Genomic DNA, 25,765 nt, shown 5'->3' with positions numbered 1-25,765 from the left:
AGTCTTCTAGGTTGCTGCCATATACATCCTCATTGGAATCTTAAGTAGCACTCTGGCTGCATCCCATTTCCTGTCCTAGCTCCTCCTCTCCCTGTTCCTTGGGTTTGGAATGGTGGCTGGAAGGAACTATGAGAGCATGGCCAACCTTTTTAGGTTCTGATTATGAAGGTGCCCTCTGCAGTCTGACAGCCTGAACTGGAATATTTGCCTCCTTGACTAGCAGTATTACCTTAACCAAATGTCTCAATTCCCAAAGCCTATAAAATGGGAATCACAAGCCCTTGACATGGCCAGCTGACAGTGGTTCAGGCCTAACTTCTGCAAAATAATGACTAATATAATAATCCTTTGTTGGGTATCTCATTTACACAGCAAAGACAACTGACAGCCCCAGTCCTGAGTGGGCAGAGATCACTTCCAGCAAGCCCAGCACTTGTACAACACCTAATCGTTAAGGCCAGATAGTGCCAGACAACCAGAGACACTCCAAGACTTTGTTTTCTTAATATGGAACAGAGCTGGTTTGTGATTTTTAACTTTAAAAGATGTGGCAGCCAACCCCAAGGTGGCCCTTCAATGATACACACCTCCAGGTATTCATATCCTTGTGCAATCCTTTCCTACATTGTACCCAGAGTTGGTCTATGTGATGAATGGATGGTAGAAGTGATGGAATGTCACTTTTGAGGCTAGGTTTTAAAAAAACATTGTGGCTTCTGCCTTGCTCTCTCTTGAATCAGCCTTTCTGGAGGATGCCAGCTGCCATAGCTTAAGACAGCCTTGTGAAGAGACTAATGAGGCAAGGAACTGAGGCTTCTTGCCAAGAACCATGTATGTCAGCTATCTTCAGCCATCCTGGAAGTAGCTCCTCCAGTCTCAGTCAAGCCTTCAGATGACTGCAGCCCTGGCCATCATCTAGACTGCAGCCTCATGATTCCCTAAGCCAGAACCATCCCTCTAAGCTGCTCCCAGATTCCTGACCTTCAGAGAGTATGAAATGAGAAATGTTTGCTGTTTTAAGCTGCTAAGTTTGAGGTAACTTTTGGACATATACAGCAATGCATAACCAATTACCAAACGCTTTCTCTCTTTTGAACCTCAACCCCCAGAGTCAAAATTCTGTGCTACATTCCTGCCTAGTAGTAAAAGAAATGTGCACTCAGAGCTTATTCTGTGGTGATAACAGTACCTGTCTCATCAGGTTGGAAGAATTAAAAGGATAATACATGTAAAGTACTTAGTATGAGCCTAGCACATACTAAGCCCTCAACTAATGCTAGTTATCACTCCATTATATAGAAACAGAGGGTAGTTGCTCTAGATCTTGGTGTCTGGGAGGCTTAGAGCATAGAATAATGAAAGAAGACTTAGAGTTAAGGGTGCAGGGAAGGAACTCCTGAGGCACATTTTCCCACTCATGGTAGCTCTTAGGGATCAGTCCTCTAATTGCTGCAGCCAGGGCTCCTTCTGTGAGGACAGGAGGGACAAGTCAAAGGAGGGACTTTTGTTGTTGTTGGCCTCTAAAGTGACTAACGCAGTATGTTAAAAGGTAGAAAATTTACTAAGTGGAAAAAGGGATAGAAAACAGGAGTTTAGGATGGTAGAGTCACCTTTATCTGATTCTTAATTTTGCCCAGGTACTACCTTGTTCATTTTCAGCTTCCACTGGGCCAAGTAAGAAGCTCTGCTCAGAAATATTCCTCACTGTGCATAACCATGCAGTCTGCAACTAAGAACAAAACACAAGTCTACTGTCTAGTATCTGCTCATGGCTCAGGGCATCTCTGGTATGAGTTGTACAGAAATATGGTAGGCTCTGGGAGTTATACACCAGGAGGCTTATCACTGGGTCATTTGTTCTCAGGGGAGGCATATCAGAAGGGAAAGGCAGTTTTTGAAAGACTAAGAACAAAGTATAGAATATGAAGAACAAAGTGAAAGTTTGTCAATCAATGTGCCAAACTAAAGTGATCAGGCAGAAAAGGAACTGAAGAACAACTGAGAGCCAAGAGTGGTTGGGGACAGACTAAAATAATCAGTTGGAGCAATGTTGGAACTAATTCTGTGAATGTGGCTCATACACTGAATCATTATCCTTAAATACACTAGAGTATAAGTTACACAATTTTTACCTGTTTCAATCACTATTATGTTCCCAGTGCCTATATCAGACTTAGCATATAGCAGAAGCTTGATAAATATTTGTTAAATAAATGAATGAGTATGATTCAACATAACTCAAGAAGTAGGGGTAAATATAGTGAGACATCATTTAAGTACACACAGATATTTATTTCTTTATTTTTTTTACTGATCTCCCATATAACTCAGTAGTCAATGTGCATTATGGTGTATTATATCTCACCAGGCTTCAAATTCTTCTTGTTCCCAAACTTTGAGCTCCACTCACTTGTTAGACAAATTAGAAAGAATATTCTAGTTTTGTGGGCTGTGGAAATAGGCAAACTGGCTGTTTCAAATATGTTACATGACTGTGAGTCTGTTTCTGTTTTGTAGATGAGTTCATTAGTGTTGCAGTCACAGTAGACAATCTTGTGGTTACTAGGGGAAAGGAGGTGGGAAGGGATAAATTTGGGAGTTTGAGATTTACAAATGTTAACCACAATATATAAAAATAGATTTTAAAAAATTTCTTCCATATAGTACAGGGAACTATATTCAATATTTTGTAATAACCTTTAATGAAAAAGAATATGAAAATGAATATATATATATATATATATATATATACATACATACACATGACTGGGACATTATGCTGTACACCAGAAATCGACACATTGTAACTGACCATACTCCAATTAAAAAAATGTTATATGAGAAAATGATATCTTGAGTTCACAGGTCAGTAGCAACATATTAACACAGAATTAATTGTCCTATACTTACTTCAAGGGTTGTAAGCTATCATATCTTTTCAGGGGTAAAAATATGCTCCCCTGCCCCACAATGATCTAAGAGAAAATGCTTTGATAAGACCAACTGTTTAACTCAGCCTAAGGCTTTACAGGGTCACTGCATTACTATCGTTCCATTTGTATGAATAAAGAGAAAACGTAAGGAATTTCAATATTTTCTGTTACTTCTGGTATGAAAAAAGACATGAACTGTACTCGTTTGACTAGAATCTTTTAGTCCTTGAGGGCTTTGAATTGTTTCAAAAATCTCCAGAGGTAAACAAATCTCTCTAAACAAAGAGATACTGCAGCATAAAGTTCAGGTCAGAATACATGTGGGAAAGATCCACTGTTACCCACAGTTTCATTGATTGTCTGTCCACAGTCACTTCTTTTATCTACCACTCCTAGATCCCTAATACTCAAAAGAGTAGATTATCTCTGAAGATAAGGAAACAAGTTATGAATATAAAAAATAACAAGATAATAACAAATCATGAATCCTTTTAAAATAGTATCACTGTTGTCAAAATTTAGTGCTGTAAGCCAAGGCTCATGTAAATAATTGTTCACTCACTCTCTGTACATCATTCGAGTAATCCGATTACAGACAGATGGGAAGATGAAAGTCTCCAAAAACATAACCAGGAGTATTTTTCTTGTAGAAATGCACAGACATTCTAAATATGTCCAAGGTTTGCTCTAGGTGATCCATCCTTGATACTCAAAGAATGCTGTCAGAGGTGTTACTGCTTAAGGGTGGGGCTGAGTGTCTTTGAAGAAATATGCATTAATGGGTTTTTGTGTGGGTGATTGTTTTTATTTGTCCAAGTAGAAAGGGCACATGGGAGGCAGATGGTTGTCATTCGGTACAGAGTGGCTCCAGATGACTGTACTGTTCCCAAGTTGAGCTCTGAGGAAGCTCAAACCAAGTTGGCTGTGGACAGACAATCAATGAAACTGTGGGTAACAGTGGATCTTTCCCACATGTACTCTGACCTGAACTTTATGCTGCAGTATCTCTTTGTTTAGAGAGATTTGTTTACCTCTGGAGATTTTTGAAACAATTCAAAGCCCTCAAGGACTAAAAGATTCTAGTCAAACGAGTACAGTTCATGTCTTTTTTCATACCAGAAGTAACAGAAAATATTGAAATTCCTTACGTTTTCTCTTTATTCATACAAATGGAACGACTGACTTTTACACTTTTTTCCTCATTCCGAAAGTACCTGTATCTATGTTTCTATCAATTAATTAACAGCATTGCACCATTTTGCACTATAGTTAATTTTTAAGGGCAGAGTGTTAGCATTTTTATACTATATGCATTATAAAGCTTGGGCAGCTGGCCTGGGGCAAATGTATTTAGTCCTCTTTTCAGTCCAAGATTATTGTGTCAAAACAAAAAAAGCCAGGAAAACATCTACTTTGAAAATTAATGTTACTGTTGTCACAGTAATACAAAATTTTCCACTTCAACACTATTGATGAAATAAATAACAATGGTTAAGAAGTAGCCAAATTCCTAGGCTTCTGGGAATTGCTTAGACAAAAGAGCAGGTGGTGAGAAAGCTCCAACATCAAAAAGAGAATCATAAAGGCAAAGGTTTACAGCTTTGGCACTGCCCTGACTTTGAGAAATCACGCTAGAGGGTAAAGGACACCAGGGTGATTACTGCTTTAAAAATAAAAGTCTCCCTAGAAACACTATAAAGCGGGGGGAAGAGAAACTAACTGCATTGTACACACACACACGTGTACACACATATATACATATAAACATGTGTGTTCATATACGTCTGTGTATGTACATATATACACACAGATATACATGTGTACACAATATATGTATGTAGTATACAAAATCATGTATGTCTGAGGGAAAGTAATGAGAAGAAGTACAGGAATCAGAGGGAAATTCAAAGGGAAACTGAATCCCCTCCCATCCCCGGATTTTGAACTTGGCTTTTGAAGTATGCACTTCACTGAAGGGGAGAACAACCAGAAAGAATTCACACCTGCTGGACCTGTTCTGTTTTTCCTTTTCTTTTAGTTTGCCTACCATTAAGCAGCAGAATGGGCTGAAAATTCTTTTTGGACAAAGGGGCAGTTTAGCCCCTGCTACCGCTGGAAAGTTAGTCACTTTGGAGTCCATAGTTTTGCAACCACCATCCAAGTAAAAGTATCTTGGGGTTCTTGCTTATTCCTTAACTATTAAAATCAAAGTTTCACGACAGTAGAAACTTGCTTACAAGCTGTAACTCTGGCAGAAAGGACAGCACATAGTTGGTCCTCAAAAAATATTTTTGATTGAACAAATGGATGAGTTAAAGGATCAGTCAATGAGATCAATGAGTATTGAGTGTTTTCTATGTGCAGTGAAGAATACAGAAAAATATAAGACATACTTGCTGCCTTAGGAAGCTTCGTAACCAGATAGAGACACAAAGTCAACAATCACCAAGTAGTTGGAGAACAATATGCAGAGTGGGAATAAAGCCACCATTGTTTTGACAAAATAATTTTGAAAGCTAAGTTATGAGTGGTTCAGTCAGCTTAAGAGGCCAGGAGAACAGAAAGATGATGCTGAGCTGGGCCTTAAATAATTGACAGGATTTGAGTAACTGTCTGCTTACCAACACCCCTCCTCCAAGTGGCAACTTGGGAGTTCTGGGGCACATCCTCAGAACCCTTTGGGCTCGTTCTAATAATTTAAATGTTTAAGAATGTGTTAAATTCATCTGCCAGATCTACTTGCAAGAACAGCACTGTTTTCATTAAGAATGGAGGAAGGAAGACAAAGAATGAGTTTGTAAAATAGATACGGTGACCATATATTTGGAGCTCCAACTCCATTTTGATGTTTTAAAAAAATTGGGGGGGAGGAGGGGAGAGAGGTAATTAGGTTGGTTTGTTTATTTGTTTTAAAGGAGGTACTGGGGATTGAATGCAGGACCTCATGCATGCTAAGCATGTATGTGCTCTACCACTTGAGCTATACTCTCTCCCCCTCACTCCATATTTAAAATTGAGACTCTACAGAAAACTTGATACTCAATCCATACTTGCACATTGTGACACAGATCCCATGGCCTTCTTCTCACTCATCTCAGATACTGCTGATACTGCAGACTCCTGTTCTTCCCTTTAACTAGTACTTTAGGAAAGTTAGCTTTCAGAAAGATCTTTGCTAGTAATTTAAAGACTGATTTATAGCTTAAAGTCAAAAGATCAATGGATCAAATGGGTAAAAGCTCAAATGTTGTTTGTCTAATCTGGGTGGAATGAAGTTGTAAACTTGAAAAGTAAAGGATTCTATAGCTTCTCAGAGAGGTTTTTGTGATACCACCCTACTAATGCTGCCATACCTATACCTATGCTCTCCCAGTTTTATTTTTTGCAGAAATATGCTTAGATGGCAAAACATTTTTATCTTTTACTTTGCTGGCCTCTCGCTACTTTTTTCCTATCCTGTTCTTGAATCAGATTGCAGACAGAAATGAATGTTTGTCTCTTATCCCAAGAACAGGCTTTGCTAAATTTAACAGGAAAATGTGATCACACTAGGATTTTTGGAGGACACTGACAAGTGTCCTGAAATGAAAGCAGCATACAGCACAAGTCTCTTCTAAAGAGACTTTATATTTTGCACTGCTCTTAACACAAAACGAAACAAAAAGGAGGAAAATTTTTTATTGAAAAAACAAAACATATAGAAAAACACACAAGACAAATATATAGCTTAGTGAGTTATTGTAAGGTAAACACTTTTGTAACCACCATTCAAGTCAAGAAATAAAACTCTGTCAACCCCAGCCCCCAACCAGAAGCCCCTCTATATACTCGTTCCAATAATAACAGTCTCTCTTCAAAAAAATAGTTACTATTCTGAGTATTAAAGCAATCCCTACTCAGCCATAAAAACCGACAACATAATGCCATTTGCAGCAACATGGATGCTCCTAGAGAATGTCATTCTAAGTGAAGTAAGCCAGAAAGAGAAAGAAAAATACCATATGAGATCGCTCATATGTGGAATCTAAAAAACAAAAACAAACAAACAAACAAAAACAAAGCATAAATACAGGACAGAAATAGACTCATGGACAGAGAATACAGACTTGTGGTTACCAGGGCGGGGGGGGGGGGGTAGAGGGTGGGAAGGGATAGACTGGGATTTCAAATTGCAGAAAAGATAAACAAGATTACACTGTATAGCACAGGGAAACATACACAAAATGTTATGATAAATCACAGAGAAAAAAATGTGAAAAAAAAAAAGCAATCCTTGCTTTCTTTACAGTATTACCACCCAAGTGTAATAAGGCATCCAAATGTGCATTCCTAGACTATTGTTTAGTCTTATCTGTTAAGAAATTTTTTCAAGTCTCTTTTAATCTACAGGTTCCTCCTCCAATTCTTTTCTTTACACCCTACCTGTTAAACCTGTATACTCTCCTACACTATAAACACTGCTGACTGTATACCCATGGTTCAACAAGTTTCTCTATCTTCTTCATTTCCTTCACATTGGCAGCTGGATCCAGAGGCATGATTACATTCAAGTTTAATCCCTTTGGGAAGACTAGGTGCTATGGTCTGAATGTCTGTGCTCCCCAAAGTACTGAAATCCTCACTCCCCAAAATGATAGTATTAATAGGTAGGGCCTTAGAGAGGTGGTTAGGTCCATAGGGAGGAGCCTTCATGAATAGAATTAGAAGAGAGATCCCACAGAGCTCCCTAGCCCCTTCCACCTGTGAGGATACCATGGTAAGTCTGGGACCCAGAAGAGGGCCCATACTCAACCATGTTGACATCCTGATCTCAGATTTCCAGGCTGCAGAACTGTCAGCAATAAATTTCTGCTGTTTACAAGCCATCCAGTCTGTGATATGTTGTCATAGCGGCCCCGTGAACTAAGACACTAGGTGATAATGTTTTCTTTCACTGGGAGGCACAGTGAAAGAAAACTTGTTGATGCTCAGTGACTGTATCCATTAATTTGTTGAGGGTTGCTAAATTCTGTTATTTCTTTTAAAATTATTATTATATAAAAGCATAAAATACTTTTATAAAAAGATGCTTCCCCTCACTTACTATAAAGTGATACATGGCACTGTTCATATATAGAGGGTAGGGTAAATAGTGGATTCTTTAGCATTGTCGGTTTTCAAGACAATGAATTAGTTCCCTGTCATCCTCTAAAGGAGACCAATTTAATATATATTAAAAATTGTAATTTTATTGTAAATTTGTAATTGTCCTCAAATTGTAATTTTCATATCTTTTCTTCAGGTTGGCTCCTAGGTCTTTGGCTATGGCCCTGGTAAATCTTAATAACTTCCTCACTATCTAGTATAACAAGGTGTTTGAAATTTATTCTGTATATTTACTGCCTGCTGTGGGTTGAATTGTCTCCCCACAATTTACATGTTGATAAGTTCCAACCCTCTTAGTATCTCAGAATGTGACTTTATTTGGAGATGGGTTTTTACAGAGGTGATCAAGTTAAAATGAGGCCTTAGAGTGGGCCTTAATCTAATATGACTAGTGTCCTTATAAAAAAAGGAGAAAATCTGGACACAGAGGCAGATGCAGAGAGAAGACAATGTGAAGAAACACAGGGAAAAGATGTCCATCTACAAGTCAAGAAGAAAGGCCTGGAGCAGATCCTTCCCTCACAACCCTCAGAAGGCACCAACTCTGCCAATACTTTGATTTTGGATTTCTAGACTCCAGAACTGTGAGACAATAAATTTCTATTATTTGAGTCACTTCATTTGTGGTAAAGTAGCCCTAGCAAACTAACATAATGCCCAAGACCTGAAATCAGCCTTTCCCTAAGAAGCTCAGGTTCCTTCTGGGGAGAAATGATACTATATTTCAAGACCACAATCTGGATGCTAGAGATGAGGCTCATGGCTACAGGATTCATCACTGTTCCTAGGCCTCTTTAGTGGACAGAGATATGAAAATTTTTAAATAAAATTTTAAAAATATCTTTCTATTGTAAAACAACACGCAACTACAGAAAAACATACATTTTGAACATAACATATCTCTGAGTTAATATTGATATTTCCAATTCAAATTCAGGATGATAGTTTTTTTTATTTAACCCCTCCTGTATTTAGTCTTCCTTACTGGAAATCCTGGTATTCAAGGGCAGAAGGTAAAACACAATTCAAATATCCCATAATTGCTGTTCATCTTACCCTGTGTTATATAAATCACAGGCTCAGAAAAATATGAATAGAATTACTGAGAACAGATTTTTAAATTTCCCATATTCGTCTCCCCATTGTCCTCCCAGTTTTAATAGCTGTACTGTATCTACATTGTCAGAGAGTCACCACATACCATACTCTCCCTTTTAATCGTTATTTAATCTTAGCCTATATGTGATTATTTGGTTACTACTCATGAGCAGGCCTAATGTCAATGTCGCTTTAGTCATTTTGTTGTCTAAAGCTTATTGTGTAATAGACTCCTCAGAGAGCAAAAGAGTGAAATTCTCGGAGTTCTTCCATGTTGATAAACACTTTACTCTGTGTGTGTGTGGTTTTTTTTTAACATTTTTTATTGATTTATAATCATTTTACAATGTTGTGTCAAATTCCAGTGTAGAGCACAATTTTTCAGTTATACATGAACATATATATATTCATTGTCACATTTTTTTCTCCATGAGCTACCATAAGATCTTGTGTATATCTCCTTGTGCTATACAGTATAATCTTGTTCATGTATTCTACAATTTTGAAATCCCGTCTATCCCTTCCCACCCTCCGCCCCCTTGGCAACCACAAGTTTGTATTCTGTCTATGAGTCTGTCTCTGTTTTGTACTTATGCTTTGTTTGTTTTTGTTTTTGTTTTGTTTTGTTTTAGATTCCACATATGAGCGATCTCATATGGTATTTTTCTTTCTCTTTCTGGCTTGCTTCACTTAGGCTTTTCTGTGTTTTTAATACTTGATGGTCAGTTTTGCTGAATTTATCCTTGATTCACATTTATTTTCTTTGAGTGTCTTAAATATGTTACTACATTTTTGTCTCGCATAAAGTATTGACAAGTCTGATAATAACATCATTGTCTTTGGCATATGAATTACATGCTCCTTTTGCTTAGAAACCTAAAGGATTTCTTTCCCTTTTTTCTTTAAAATCAATAATTTTACTAAATTATGTCTTGGTATTGGTTATCCTGGTGGATATTCTTTGATACATGGTATATTCTTTCAACATGTAATTTAAGTTCTTTTTTCTTTTTATTTCAGTGAAGTTTTCTAAAATTGCATTTTTTAGTATATGATTTGTTTCCTCACTTTGATTTCTTTTTTGAGGACCTCCTATTATCTGTATATTGGATCTTCTTTGTATTTATTTTTATTTTATTGAAGTATAGTCAGTTTATAATGTTGCATCAACGTCTAGTGTACAGCATACTTGTCTTTAATTTGTCACTTTCTCTTGAGTTGTTTCTAAGTCTTTTAACTTCATTTTAAAAATTCTTACTCTTCTCATCTTTTATTTCTGTTAAGATATTATTTATATGTTCTCTTATGTTCCTTTATAGTTAAGACTTCATTTCCAAAATGATTTTTATTTTGTTTTTTAATTCTAAGTTCAAAATAAAATGTGATTTTTTTATGTCAATATCTTTTAGATTATTTTTCTTAATACCTTTTAGATTATTGTGAAATTAAACGTTTCTGGTTTTGATGTGTTCTGTGGACACGTTTCTGATATAATTTCATTGAAGTGATGTCAATCCGTTCCTCATTCCCTCCCCCTCTTTTTAGTATATTAACTACTTTATTGCCCATTTTTGTGTGAAAAGAGTTTCTCTCAATTTTTAAAAGGAGGCATGGTTCAGAGTAGCTTTGCTAACTTCATTGAGCTTTCTCTTTTGTTTCCATTAAGTGTTTAAAAATTAACTGCTTGCTGTCGGAAATTTCCTGGCCATGATTCTTCCTTTCCTTCATCTATATTGTGTTTGTCCTGATAGTTGTGAATCCACTCTCAGAAGTCTGGGTCAGGCTCTACTCTGGAAGGGAGCCCTAGCTGGTAGTTTAAAGAGTTTATTGGGACCAATCTTTTCTATTCCTTTCCACCCAACACTGTAGGCCTCTCACATTCAACTGCCTTTGGACTGGGGGAAATACCTCCCAGTTTCAGCTGCTATTCTCATACTGGTCTTTTGCCTTTCCAGTGAATATCTGTTGGCTACTTTTTCTACTCTGTTTTCAGGTTCATCAGAGGCCCTATTGCTTTCCTCTGCTTTCTCCCACACAAATGGCAGGTCTTGTGGATTTTGGTGGCTTGTTCTCATTTGCTTGTATTTTGGGTTTTCTGAGGATACTCTACCACCTAATTTTATGGAAAATGATCTTGGTTTTGCTATCTAGTGGTTCTATTTGTTGTTATATGGGGATCTGGAAAGATTAACAAACTATGTCACTGTTGCCATCATCCCAGAATCTTTTCAATCCTAAAACATTTAAAACTGTATATTTAAAGCACAACAGTATTGTCCAGCATATAGCCCATAAGAAGATCGCCTCCTGACTCAGCAGGTTGCATCATAGATCTGAGAGCTAGACAGAGCTTCAAGGAATCATCTGGTCCAGCTCCCAGTGGTCAGGAAAGAAAAGCATTACCCTAAAATCAGAATAGGTAGCAACAGCACTCTGAGATTAAGTATAAAGTAGAACCTACTATTCACTAGTTTTAAATTTTCATGTTTTCTTATAGGGTTCACATAAAACTCTAAACATATAAATATACCACAGAATAATATTCATTCAAATTAAACTTAAACATACAAACAGTTCAACAGTACAAACAGCAAGTTTATGTAACATTTGGGTATGGATGAGAGTTAAAATTTCTATATTAGTTATAGTCATGAATTAGAAATATTAATTTAAAATAGCTATTTTTTTAAAACCAAATCTGAGAATCAGCTAAGAGTAACATCCAATTCAATCAGGTCATGAATAGCTTTTTGAGTGAGCCAGAATATTTTAATGCAAATTCTTTTGAATTAACTAGTAAATAAAATCTCTAGTGATGGTAAAATATTGAACTAACAAATGACAGAAGGATTTTTTAAAAAAAAGAAAGACAGCTCTCCATAATAACGAAAAAAGATAACTATAATACAAGATGGAAATAACCTAAAAGCAAACAGAACATGTCATTAATATGGTCCTTCATTATCTAGCATAGCCTATAATGGAGAAAATGGCAAGTATAATTCTGTTATCTTACCACAGGCAATACACACACACACACTGTAAAATACATCTCTTCATCTTCTGGTTGAAAAGATCATTGTAGAAAAGGAATACCAGGGAGTGGAGGTCATGCTGATTTATTGGCAATTAAACCTGCAGGATTTCTGCACTCCCTTCAAAACAAAGTATCTGAGGCTACTCAGTCAGGATGATTACATAGTGGGCTATCTACTAAAACCCAGGAGTCTTTCTGTTAGTGCACAACAGATACAATTGACTTGGCTGTATTTAGAAGATTACTGCTATTTTCTATGCAGATTCTTGTTGTATCTTCTCCAAACTGCCTAGGCCCAAAAAATCATGTTGTTCGTCAGTTTAATAAGCAGACTCTTACCAAGTGGTATATAATTCTGGTTGGGTGTATAAGAACTTCAGTACAAATACAAATATGGACTCATTTAAATCTAGCAAATGTATTACTGAATCCATATAATCTGTCTATGGTGCCTCAACCCCAGCCTAATGAAATATTTGAGATGATGTTTTTAAGGTTTGATACTTATGGGCTGAATATCTGTGTCCCCCAAAATTCATGTTGAAATTCTAACCCCTAATGTGATGGCATTAGGAGGTGAGGCCTTTGGGAGATAATTCGCTCATGAGGGTGGAACTTTCATGAATGGGATCAGTGCCATTATATAAGGGGCCCTAGAGAGCTCTCTTACCTTTTTTTTTTTTTTTTGGTTATATAAGGAGACAGCAAGAAATCAGCACAAAACCCAGAAGTGGGCTCTCACCAGAACCCAACAATGCTAGCACACTGATCTGGGAGTTTCAGCTTCCAGAACTGTAAGAAATACATTTCTGTTTTTTATAAGCCATTCAGTCTATGGTACTTTGTTGTGGCAGCCCAAACTAAGACAATCCTAGTGTAAATTCACTAGCTTTTATCTATTCTATGTCTAGATACAACCTAGGTTACCTAGGCTAGCTGCTTATACGTGGATGCCATTTATATACAGACATTTCCACTTGTCCTACAAATGGTGACAGGTTGGCTTAGGTTCTAGGAATGATGGAATCTCAGCAACACAGGTAGGTGGGAAAGAGAAAGAAGGTAGAAATAGTTGGCTGAGAGTGGGGAAAATTGATCAGGTTAACATTTTTGCCTTTGCCCAATCTCGTTATACCTGAGTTGGTTCTAACTCCTTAGAAACAGGAATATGGCTGCTGTACATGGTGCCACATAGGATTATCTGACTCAGGCACTAGCCTGCCTCCACCATTCGTAGCTTTCTCTTCCTCCCTGCTAGACTGTACTGCTAAGGTCTCAATTATTCATCCATCCATTTCATTCATGCACTCAGTGAATATTTATTGAGACTTTAATGTATGCCAATTACTGTTCTAAGCTCTTGCAATATATCATGGCTTTGTAATGTACTGCTTCTAAAACTTGTTTTTATTTATTTTATTATTTATTTTGGAAAATATAGAATATAAAGAAGAAATTTTAATCTGCATTATAATCTCAACAAATACTATTAAGGATTTCACTGTGTATCTTTTTAGTTCTTTTTAGCTTTTCTAATGTTTTTAGGTTGAAATATTATAGGCATACAAAATATTAGAGATTGATATATAAGCACTCATGTACCCAGTACACAGTTCAAAAAATAAATTATTCTACCAACTGTTGAAGGCCCTTTCCAAGTTGTATTCAAATTTGTCATTTTCAGGGATTAACACTATCATGAATTTTATTTTTATCTTTTTACTACATAGTATATATATGAAATGTAGTACTGTAGTATATTTTTGGTACAAATATGTGATATATAAGACTGTTGGCCTGTTTTTAAAACTTTATATGAATATCATTCCAAATATATTCTGCAATATGCTTTTATCCCTTACCATTGTTTTTGAGATTTATCATGTTTATGTATATAGTTCCACTTCACTGAATTTTAACCATTGCATCATAGATATTCTAGTAGATGAATATGCTGGAATTTATTTACTCTTTTTACTATAAATTGACATGTAAGTTGGCTCTAATATCTTGTTGTTAAAAACATGCAATGACCATTCTATTCATAGCAACTTGAGTACGTGAGGGGGAATTTCTCCAGGATATATACTCAGTAATAAAATTACTGGAACAAAGGTGCACATATCTATTTGGATATTACCAAATGGCTCTTCAGAGTGGTTGCATTAACTTAACTCTCCTGCCAGAAATATAAGTAATGTACTCTTTAAAGTGTAAAGAAATGTAGCCATACTCACACTCATGCATGTATCGTATGTATATGGTATGGACGTCATATGTATGTTCAAGACTCAGAAGATCCAAGCCTCAATATTCCCACCTGGCTCTCTTTCCTTATCTTCTTTGCCCTGACCCAATTCCTTTCACCTTCTTGTCCTTCAAGGCCCGGCTCCAGTCCCTCAGGAGACCTTTTTTATCACCACATCTCTCCTATTCCTGAACTTCCCAGGCAGTCTCTCACATATATTCACATCTATAAGGTGTATTTAGTGTTTCAGGGGTCCATGCTCAAGCTCCACATCATATAATCACCTCCTCAAAGGCAGGAACCATCCTGAGGATTTACTGGCATCTTCCAGAATCCAGTGCCATATTCATCATGGGTTCTTGATGAGACTTATGAATTGTTAAGAGTGAAGTCAGTTTCCTTTTGAAACTGAGCCCTCCCAGATACAAAAGACTTTCTTTGTTCCCAGTTTCTTGTTTGTAGGAAAAAGGCTTTCAGCCTCCTATATCTCCCCTGAGTTCCAAAGGGTAGATTCAAATTAGGGAAGTGAGGGAACGCAGAAACAAAGGAAAAGTAGTCAAGAAACAATAGTGCAGCAAAGGGGCAGGACCCTGCTTCCTCCTAAGGATGTGCATAGCAACCTGAAACATATCTGAGTACTTCTACAGGAACTAAGGCCCCCAGGTGGAGGATGGTAACTTCAGGCTGAGCACAAGATTTCTGGAACACTGCCCTATTACCTCACCACCAACCAAGCAGAAAAAAGTCTGCACACAGTGGAAGATAATGAAGACTCTGATCCACTCCCCCAAATGATTCTCCCTTTAAAACTTTCATGGTTAAGCAGAATCTTCAGAGTTGGTTTTTGGACACAGGTCTGCTATCTTCCCAGGTTGCTGATCTCCTGAATAAAGCAACCTTTACATTCCTACCAGAACTTGTCTCTCAAATATTGGCTTTTCGAGCAGTGAAACCTGAGCTTGGTAACATTTCCCTCAATAAGATATAAAATTTTCAGATTTATTTTCTTATCAGATTTTATTGAAGCTTCTTTTGTTCTGATAGCAGCATGGTGTAGTGAAAAGAAAGCAGGCTTTCAAGTGGATAGAACTTCAAAGTGGGTTTGAATCTCCACTCTTACACTTCATTGTATTTAGCAAGTTATTAAACCTCTACCACTTTTCAGGTGGGAAAGATGGCATCTGTCTCTCATGGTTGCTGAGAGAATGAAACAGGATAACATAGGTTGAACATGATTACCATAATCTCCTGCATATAGTAGGTGCTTGGTAATTGTTAATGTTCTTTTAATTATCGCTCCTCTCTCTTGTCTGCATTCCAAAAATTCTATCACTACTAATTAATTATTTGGGATTCCTAATTTACAGGTATTTTAAGTCCCTTTTCTACTGTAAAGGAGTTCATTAGGCACTTTGTCCCAGGACAGAGAAATGTGATGAAAACCTGTTACCACAGTATATAGTAGGGCACTGAAAGGGACACTCCTAACCAAGGTAATCTTCCAACCTGGACTAAGGGACCTACTGAGTATTTGATTGACTCCTGAAAGGAAAGAAATGTATATGTGTGTGCATGTGTGTATAATAATATATATAATTGTCCAATAAATACATCTATATATATATATCTCTATACTTTTATCTATATTTGTATCACTGTGTTATATATTTGTATACATCTTCTTATACTGGGACACCTAGTACACATACTGTCTTAGTCTATATGGGCTGCTATAACAGGACACCATAGACTGAGTAGCTTAAACAACAGAAATCTATCTCTCAGAGTTCCCAAGACTGGGAATTCCAAAATCTAGCTGCTTGCAGATTTGGTGTCTGGTAAGAGCCCATTTCCTGCTTCACAGACCACCATCTTATTGCTGTGTCTTCACATGGGCAAAATGGGTAGGCACTTTGGACGTCTCTTTTATAACGCACTAATCTCATTAATGAGTGCTTCACCCTCATGACCTGATTATCTCCCTAAGTCCCTACCTCCAAAATACTATCATTTTGGAGATTAGGTTCCAGCATATGAATTTTTGGGGGTCACAAACGTTCAGTCTATAGCACATATAGAAAGGAATGGTGTCATGACACTGGAGATACCCTGCCTCTCTCTAGAGTGAATGTGCTTTTTACTATAGGCCTTCTGAAATATTTTTAGACTATTGTATAATAACATGTTATTACCTAAAATATTTAATTACTTTTTTTAATAATAAAAATCTCAATACCAGTAAGATTGCCTCAACATCGTCCAGTTAATTTCCTTCTTATGTGTATCCACATCAAGGTACATTCTTTGATGGGTACAGAGCTAGAAAACAGCTAGTTCATTCTGAATTAGTTACCTGAAGAAGCTATTGGAAAGCCTCAGCCACTCTTTTACTAATTAAAGTAGAGCTATCCTAGATCACTGCAGGACCTAGGTAATTTGAGATTAAGAGAAAATCATTCATTAGGAAGTGTGAGAAATGTCTTAGGGTTGATTTTGTTTAAATGTCAATGTGAATTGATCATTAGCATTTGTGAGACCCATGCAAATAACACCACCTAAGAGGCTAAACCAACATGGAATTGTTTTAGAGCAATTAATTCACTTTCAATTTTCTTGTATTAACACCACCTTATTTCCCTAATGTAGATAGACAATTTGTTTTAAAAAAAAATCAACCAAAAACTGCGATATTCTGCCAACAAGATTACAAGAGTGAAAAAACAAACCCTTAGTCAAATGCAAATTGCAGTCATATTAGAATGCTAACGAGCTAAGTGATAAACGATGGGTCAAATTTCCCCTTTTTCAGCTTAAATAGTACTTGCAGAGGCTTATTTCTAAACGTTTGTGAAACCCAGGAACAACAACAATTAAGGTTTACTACATGAATATTATCTGTTCAGCAATATGAAAAGTTAATAGATGGGACTAAACTAAAATGAGACATAGTTCTTTCTAAAGATCTACAAGTTACTGAGAAATGGGGCTTAAAGGAAGCATACTTAACTATTCTAAATTTGGGGTGAAATCTTTTTGAAATTTCTTATTTAAGATTTTTTTTAAAGGTCTGTTTTGTCTAGTCGAAGGAAATTTAAGGAGGAGCCAAAGAGAAAAATAGTAAAGAAATAAAGCTGAAAAGAGAAGAGCTGGCCAAGATGGTGGAGAAAAGAGACTCACAGCTTGCTCTCTCAAACAAATACACCAAGAATTACATCTACGAACCCACTGAAAGGGACACTGTTTCATCTAAACAAGGTAATCTTACCACCTGGACTAAGGGACCTACTGAGTATTTGATTGACTCCTGAAAGGAAAGAAAACCTACTGAACTCTGGCAGAGTGTCTCTCACTTCTAAATACAGTCAGATTATCACAAAATCTGGTAAGAGAAAAAAAGAAAAAAATTAGTGCAGGACCAGTCCTGTGGGGAGGGAGCAGCACAGGAAGATAAACACCTTCACAACGGGACTCCCCTTCGCCAGCCAGCCGGGAGGTCATTAGGGACAGAAGCGGAGCTTTTGAGGCTCGGAGGAGAAAGTGGCAGCCACTTAGCAGACAGAACTAAGGGAAACTGACATGGGGGGGTCCCTGCGATCCCCAGCTCTAGATGCAAGATGGCAGGGAAAAGATGGGACTGGATGGTAGAGATCGGTGAGGAGCCTGGGCAGAAGGCTGGGGCACGGAGGCAGCCTCAGGGGACTGAAAGGTGAGTGACTTCTGGCTGGGGGTGTGTGTCGAACAGAACAGCCTGGGACCCCCATGAAAGAGCATCACTTCTGGTGTGTGGGGGTAGGGGGAGGCACAACACAGCCACTCCATAGCTGCTTTCTTGGATTGGTTCCATTGTTGGTGTGTTCTCAGGAGAAGAGAGGTGGGGCTTGAAGGTGGGGCTGAAAGTAGGACAAGTTTCTAGAAACATAAAGTCCACCAAAACTGAATCAAGAAGGAATAGATCATTTGAACAGACCAGTCATTAGAAGCGAAATAGAATCAGCAATGTAAAATACCCCTCTGAAAACAGAAGTCCAGAACCAGATGGCTGCACTGCAGAATTCTATCAAACATACAAAGAGGAGCTCATACCAATCCTTCTCAAACTCTTCCGAAAGACTGAAGAGGAGGGAATACTCCCAAACTCATTCTATGAAGCCACCATCACCCTGATACCAAAGCCAGATAAAGACACTACCAAAAAAGAAAACAATAGGCCAGTATCGTTGATGAACATAGATGCAAAAATCCTCAACAAAATATTAGCAAACAGAATCCAACAGCACATAAAAAAGATTGTACACCATGATCAAGTTGGGTTCATCCCAAGGACACAAGGATGGTTCAACATATGCAAATCAATCACATGAACAGGAGAAAGGACAAAAATCATATGATCATCTCAACAGATGCATAAAAAGCATTTGATAAAATTCAACACCCATTTATGATAAAAACTCTAATCAAAGTGAGTATAGAGGGAACATATCTCAACATGATAAAAGCTATTTATGACAAATCTACAGCCAGCATAATACTCAAAGGTGAAAAGCTGAAAGTCTTCCTGCTAAAATCACCTCACACCAGTCAGAATGGCCATCATTAGAAAGTCTATGAACAATAAGTGCTGGAGAGGGTGTGGAGAAAAGGGAACCCTCCTACACTGTTGGTGGGAATGTAGTTTGGTGCAGCTGTTATGGAAAACAGTACGGAGATTCCTCAAAAGACTAAAAATAGATGACATATAATTCAATCCCACTCCTGGGCATAAATCCAGAGGAAACTTTAATTCAAAAAGATATTTGTACTCCAATTTTGTAGCAGCACTATTTACAATAGGCAAGACATGGAAACAACCTAAATGTCCATCAACAGATGATTAGATAAAGAAGCTGTAGTATATTTATACAATGGAATAGTACTCAGCCATGAAAAGGAATAAAATAATGCCATTTGCAGCAACATGGATGGCCCTGGAGAATGTCATTCTAAGTGAAGTCAGCCAGAAAGAGAAAGAAAGATATCATACGATATCACTTATATGTGGAACCTAATGAAAAGACAAATGAACTTATTTACAAAACAGAAACAGACTCACAAACATAGAAAACAAACTTATGGTTACTGGAGAAAGGGATAAATTGGGAGTTTGAGATTTGCAGATAATAACTAATATATATATAAAATAGATAAACAACAAGTTTATAGTATATAGCACAGGGAACTACATTCACTATCTTGTAGTAACTTATGGTGAAAAAATATGAAAATGAACATATGTATGTTCATGTATGACTGAAGTATTATGCTGTACACCAGAAATTGACACATTATAAACTGACTACACTTATATATATACATATATATAACATATATGTATAAAAGTTGAAAAGAAATATGCTATCATGAGAAGGAGTGCTTAGAGATGTAAAGTTCTCTATCTTGTCCACTTATCAAAGTCTTTCTGGATTGAAACTACTCCCAACACCACATTTCACCCTCTCACAAAGCAGCTATGTGCTTTTATAGGATATTTCTATAAATATGCACTACCTTTTATATGTTTGTGTTCATTTTATAAGTTCCTTAAAATCCAAAGCAAGTGTGATTGTATTTTGCAGCATTCAGCTCAGCTCCTTGTCTGAAGATCAAGCTTGAGAAAGCGGGGTAAAGACCCAAGAGGGCCAGAAGGTGAGGTAGTAAGAGCCTGAAAATGGGGTCACATGGATGTCTCCCATTTTCTGTATACCTGTGTCCATCCAATCCCTCTGCTACTTCCACAAGCTGGGTAAGTTATTGAATCTCCCTGGGCCTTTGCTTTGACAATTATAAAAGGGAGATAATAAACGTCTTTAGACCTTAGACTTTAGGTCAAAGACAGTGGTCTCAACCTTGGCTGCACAATGGAATCACCCAGAGAACTTTAAAAATACTGATGACAGGGTCTCACCCCCAGAGCTTTTAAATTCACCAGAGAGGTTGTTGCCAGAGTATAAGGAGCTTTAAAACTCCCTAGGTGATTGTAATGCACAGATGAGGTCAAGAAACAGTGCTTCCAGTGTGTTAAAAGATTTAAATAAAACAAAGAAAAACAGTACCTGACAAGTAACAGGTCAAAAATAATTTGTTTTCTTTTTGCTCCAGTTGGTTTTTCTGTTTGTATTGGTAGTTGTATTTGATCCTGGCTGGAAGCTAAGGGACAGAGGGTGAATTTTATTCAAAGATTTGTTTTATTTTTTTAAATTTAAATTTGATACAATTTTAAACTTACAAAAGAGTTGCAAGAACAGTACAAAGAATTCTGATACACCTTCCACTCAGATTCTCCAGCAATTAACAATTAACTACATTTGCTCTATCACTCTTCTATATTCTCTCTATAATTTTTTTTCCCAAACCAGTTGAGAGGAAGTTGCAGAAAACATGCAACTTTACCCCTAAATAGCATGTATTTATTAAGAACGAAGGCATTCTCCTACATAACCACAGGACAAATATTTGGAAACTTTAATATTGATACAATCCAATTATCTAATCTATGGTCCATATATAATTTCTCCAATTTTCCCAGTAGAGTCCTTACAGCATCTCTCCCATTCACCACCCCTCCACCACCACATTCAGGATCCAATCCAAGATCATGCATTATGGTTGGCTGTTATGTCTCTTTAGGTTCTTTTAATATGACATAATACCTCTGCCTTTCATGATATTGACATTTTTTGAAAAGTACAGGCTAGTTGTTTTGTATCCTGTGCCATCTTTTTTGTAAGCGTACAATTTAATAATTTTTAGTAAATATATAGAGTTGTGTAGCCATCATTACAATCCATTTTTATAACATGTCCATCACCCTCCCCCCAAAAAATTCCTTTTTCCCACTCCCACCCCCAGCCCTAAGTAACCACTAATCTACTTCCTGTTTCTATAATTTTGGCTTTTCAGAATGTCAAATATTAGACACATACAGTATGTGGTCATTTATGTCTGACTTCTACTTAGCCTAATGCTTTTGAGGTTTATCCATTTGTAGCATATCCCTGTAGTCTGTTCCTTTTTATTGCAGAGCAGTAGTGCTGTATGGGTGTACATATTGGTAGGCAATTTCTAAGATGTCCCTCAGTGACCCTTGCCTCCTGATCTTCATGCCCTTGTGCAATTTCTTCCCACTGAGTGTGGGCTGGACCTAGTGACTCACTGCTAATGAACAGAAAGTAGTGGGCTGTCACTTCTGAGATTAGGTTATAAAAAGAGTGTAGTTTCCATCTTGGTGGCTCTCATTCTCTCTCTCTTTCTTGAATCCCTCACTCTGAGCTACCATGTTGTGAGCAGCCTTATGGAGAGATCCACATGACAAAGAACTGATGTTTCTGGCCAACAACCAATGAGAAACTAAGGCCTGCTAACACCATATGACTGAGCATGTAAACAGACACCACCTCCTCTGCAGTCCGGCCTTCAGATGAGACTGCATTCCTGGCCAGTATCTTGTTTGCAACCTTAGGAGAGACTAAGCTAGAGTTACTCAACTAAGAAAGGTCCAGATTTCAGACACAGGAATGGTGAGAAAATAAACGTTTGTTGTTTTTAGTTGATTTGGTCATAGCAATAGATAACTAACATTTTGTTTATCTATTCACCAGTTGATGGACATTTGGATTGTTCCGGGTTCTGGTTCTTCTGAATAATACTGCCATAAACATTCACAAACACGTCTCAAAGGACTTTTCTTATGGCACCAAGTTCACCCAGCTTGTACCATTGCTACAGTTCCAAGTACAACTTGGGTTTTTCCACTGTTTTGTTGCTAAAGCAGTTTCTTATCTTGTCAAATAAAATTGTGCAATTTACCACCTATGCCCTTCAGTAATATTTTAAATCAGAACACAGTATGTTGAAGAAATAAACCGACAATTTTAAAAACCATTAGGGTCCAATATACACAGAGCACTAACTACTTCTTGATAGTGAGAGTATTAATGTTTCAGGATATTAAAATATAATTTGGTGATAACAGTGACTGTTTAATTTTATTTTAAACTAGATACATGTACAAGGTAAAGGGTAGTTTTGTGCCTAGGAGAATAAGGGTCATATATTTTTTCCACTCAATTTAGGGTCATATTTTCTTTTGCCACTTCTCTGCTCTCCAAAGCATGTCTCTTAGAAAAAAAAAAGCATTTTTAATCTACTACACCTTCACAGTGGTACTGGCACTCCTTTAATTCTTAACTAGGGATACAGTTACCATGACTATGCTTTCAGTATTTTCTTCGCACAGCCAAGACATGGACTATTTTCTAATAGTTAGCACCTAATGAACACTTACCATGTGATGGCACTGTTCTAAACCATTCATATGCATTCCACTTCATTTAATCCTTACAATGATCTTAATCATCACAATTCCATGAGGTCAGTACTCGTAACAGGATGGCTCCTTTGCACAATTCTAGGGGATGCCATTCACGTTGTAGTCTATATGAATGAGATCCCCGGAACTGTACACTGCTAGGCTGCCTACTGGTATTGTCTAATAGACTATCTACTTTACAGATGAAGAGGCACAGAAAGGTAAGTTATCTTGCCCAAGTTTACCAACTTTGTAAGTGTCAGAGCCAGGATTTGCAACTGGGTTACCTAGCTTCATTCAGGGTAGGAACTCATAACCACCGCACTCGTCTGAAGAATCTGAATTTTTGGTTTAAAAAAAGTCATGTTAGCTATGTTATATTAGATGATTATTTCTAGGACATTGTTTCTCAAGGAGTGGTCCTTGGACAAGGTAGATCAGTATCACCTGGGTTTGTTAGAAATGTGAATTATAATGCCCTGCCCCCATCCCAAATATACTGAATCAGAACTTCTGGGATGGGACCCAGAATCTGTGTTTTAACAAACCTCCAGCTGATTCTGGTGCATGCTCAAGTTTAAGAACCACTGTTTTAGGAAATAAATTGGTTTTTTTTTAAAGGAAAAAATATATTTTAAAAAAGTTTCTATTTGTTTTAGACCAAGTTTTATTTCAAGTACCTACTAAAATTTGTTCAAGTGTTTATTATACTCTTGATCTGTACTATAAGAATTACTGATCTTACAGAATTCAAGGAGAAGGCAAGGGTGGGAACAGGGCAGTCACTCTTTCCAGCTCCCCTATGAAAGTGATACAGTTAACCACTCCCTAGGTTAACCACTCCCTTGTCTCCTCTCTCAAATATTCAAAAAGGAGAATTTGACTGGTTTAGCTACAAAATAGGGTACATCTCCTTGGGCCAGCCAAATGTCTGCCCATGGCTTATTTACCAAAGTCCAGAGGAGGGGTAGGGTCACACAGTACAAATAGGCCAGCAAAGTTTCTACAGTGGTGGAGGCAAGAGTCAGAATCTTTTAGAACAGAGGATGGGTAAAATCAATGATCTGCATCTCTAATACACAATTTATGTTTTAAATTATGTGGTGAACAGAGAAGAATGCATTTCATTCTATCACATTTCTGGCTAGAGAACACAAGCCCAACACAGAGCAGTGGGTGAGACTCAGTGCATTTCTCCATTAAGTGGCAAGACAGACACGCAAGAAAGGCGGAATAATAATTAAATAATTAAAGGGGAAAATTATTTCCTTTGCCCCATTAAATGAATTAAGGTTACCGTTTTTTTAGGGGGGAGAGTATAGCTCAAAGTGGTAGAGCACATGCTTAGCATGTATGAAGTCCTAGGTTGAATCCCCAGTACCTCCTCATAAAAAAAAAAAAAAAGTAAATAAATAAATAAATCTAATTACCTCCCTCCCCCCACCAAAAAAAAAAAAAAGCTTACCATTATTTTTTAACAGAATGTGAAAAGCAGTATTTACCAGTGAGAAAACAAAGCCAATGGTAGTTCAGAGTTGTTCAAAGTGACACCATCATTGGCTGACTATACATTGTATCTAGCTATTTCTTGAGCAGTGTACATAACGTTTGAATAAATCATGACGGAGACTGTTCTGGCAGCCCTGTTTCTACCATGTTACATTCTCCCCAGCCACAGTTAATTGGATCACAGGTAGAGAACTGACTAAGGAGAAAAAAGCCATTTCAGCCAGTAAGACTTTCTACCTCAATACTTTGGTAGCAGAGGCACATTAATGGTAGAGCGCTAGAGCAAAGGTCTCTAAATCTTGATCCTGAGAGTCCCGAAATGTATTGATTCCTGTCCTTCCCTTTTCCTTTGTGAAATGCAAAATGATATTTTTATAATACAACTTCTTTAAAAATAACATATTATTTAACAACACCCATATAGATGGTAAAATCTGTAAAGGATAATAAGAGAATGATTATCTCAAAAAAGCAATATAACAGTTACCTCTGCAGGGCAGGGAGAAAGATGTGTTCTGAGAGGTGTAAACCAGAGGTTTTTAAGGAAGAGCAGTGTTCTATTTCTTAGTCTGGGTGGTGGTTACTATACATTTATTTTTAATATGTACTCACACACGTATATTTTATACATTCTTGTTCTACATGACACAATTACTCAAAAGGAAAAAAAATTTTACTTGAGTAAATTCAATAGGTCTCTATTCATTTCATGCAAATATGTTCCAAGACCCATAGTTATTAAAGACAATTTAACAGTAGTAGTATTCATTCAAATAAATAAAGTGCGTGTGTATGTGTGCATGTGTGCATGTGTGTGTGTGTTTAAAGCATGCTGTCCAAACTTCATTGGATTCCAGGGTTGGAAGAAACCTGAGAAATCTTCTAATTACTTGAAGGTCTTTATTTAATAAAGATAAAGTTGATAACCAGAAAAGTTAAATAACTTTCCCATTTTCTTCTTTTATCTCAGAATCCTGGGTTCTTTCTAGTAAACTACCACTTTCTAACCAAAGAAGGGCAAATGCATATTTCAAAGATTCAATTATTTTAACACTTATTTTATTCTTAGAAGACTTGACTGCCTCAGAACTGAAAATAAATTCTATGTGATACAGTATCTATACAGAAGCAACATTTTATACATGATTGCTAGATATCAAGTACATCCAGAAAAGAAATTACTGCAATTTAAAATGGAATTTTACTGACAACTACTAAATTTTCTTCCCTGCTTATTAATTTTAAATCATACAATAAAGTGAATTTAATGATACAGCAATTCTTATGGGTATGGGGAAAATTGCTTCCCCTTTGCTAAACCCATCAAAGATAATTGAAGATTAATAATACTACGTGTTGTAAAAATTGGCTTATTTTCACTAATGGAAGATGCATCACCACTTCTGATGTTATAACTTGTTACTTAGAAAGGAAAAAGAAATGGCAATGCC

At 37.0% G+C, this 25,765-nt stretch overlaps 1 long non-coding RNA gene across 2 annotated transcripts in view; it reads right to left on the bottom strand.

The window, feature by feature from the left end:
- LOC140685874 (uncharacterized) overlaps positions 1-25,765 on the bottom strand; it is a 148,806-nt gene that overhangs the window by 110,549 nt on the left and 12,492 nt on the right. For both annotated transcript variants that reach the window (XR_012059315.1, XR_012059314.1), the window contains exon 3: positions 20,551-20,644. This is a non-coding gene — a long non-coding RNA (uncharacterized lncRNA). The remainder of the gene's footprint in view (positions 1-20,550; positions 20,645-25,765) is intronic.

Source organism: Vicugna pacos, chromosome 15 (assembly GCF_048564905.1).
Source record: "Vicugna pacos chromosome 15, VicPac4, whole genome shotgun sequence".
NCBI classification, from domain to species: domain Eukaryota; kingdom Metazoa; phylum Chordata; class Mammalia; order Artiodactyla; family Camelidae; genus Vicugna; species Vicugna pacos.
The sequence above is the reverse complement of the archived record's forward strand: the minus strand, read 5'-3'. Positions and strand labels throughout refer to the sequence as shown.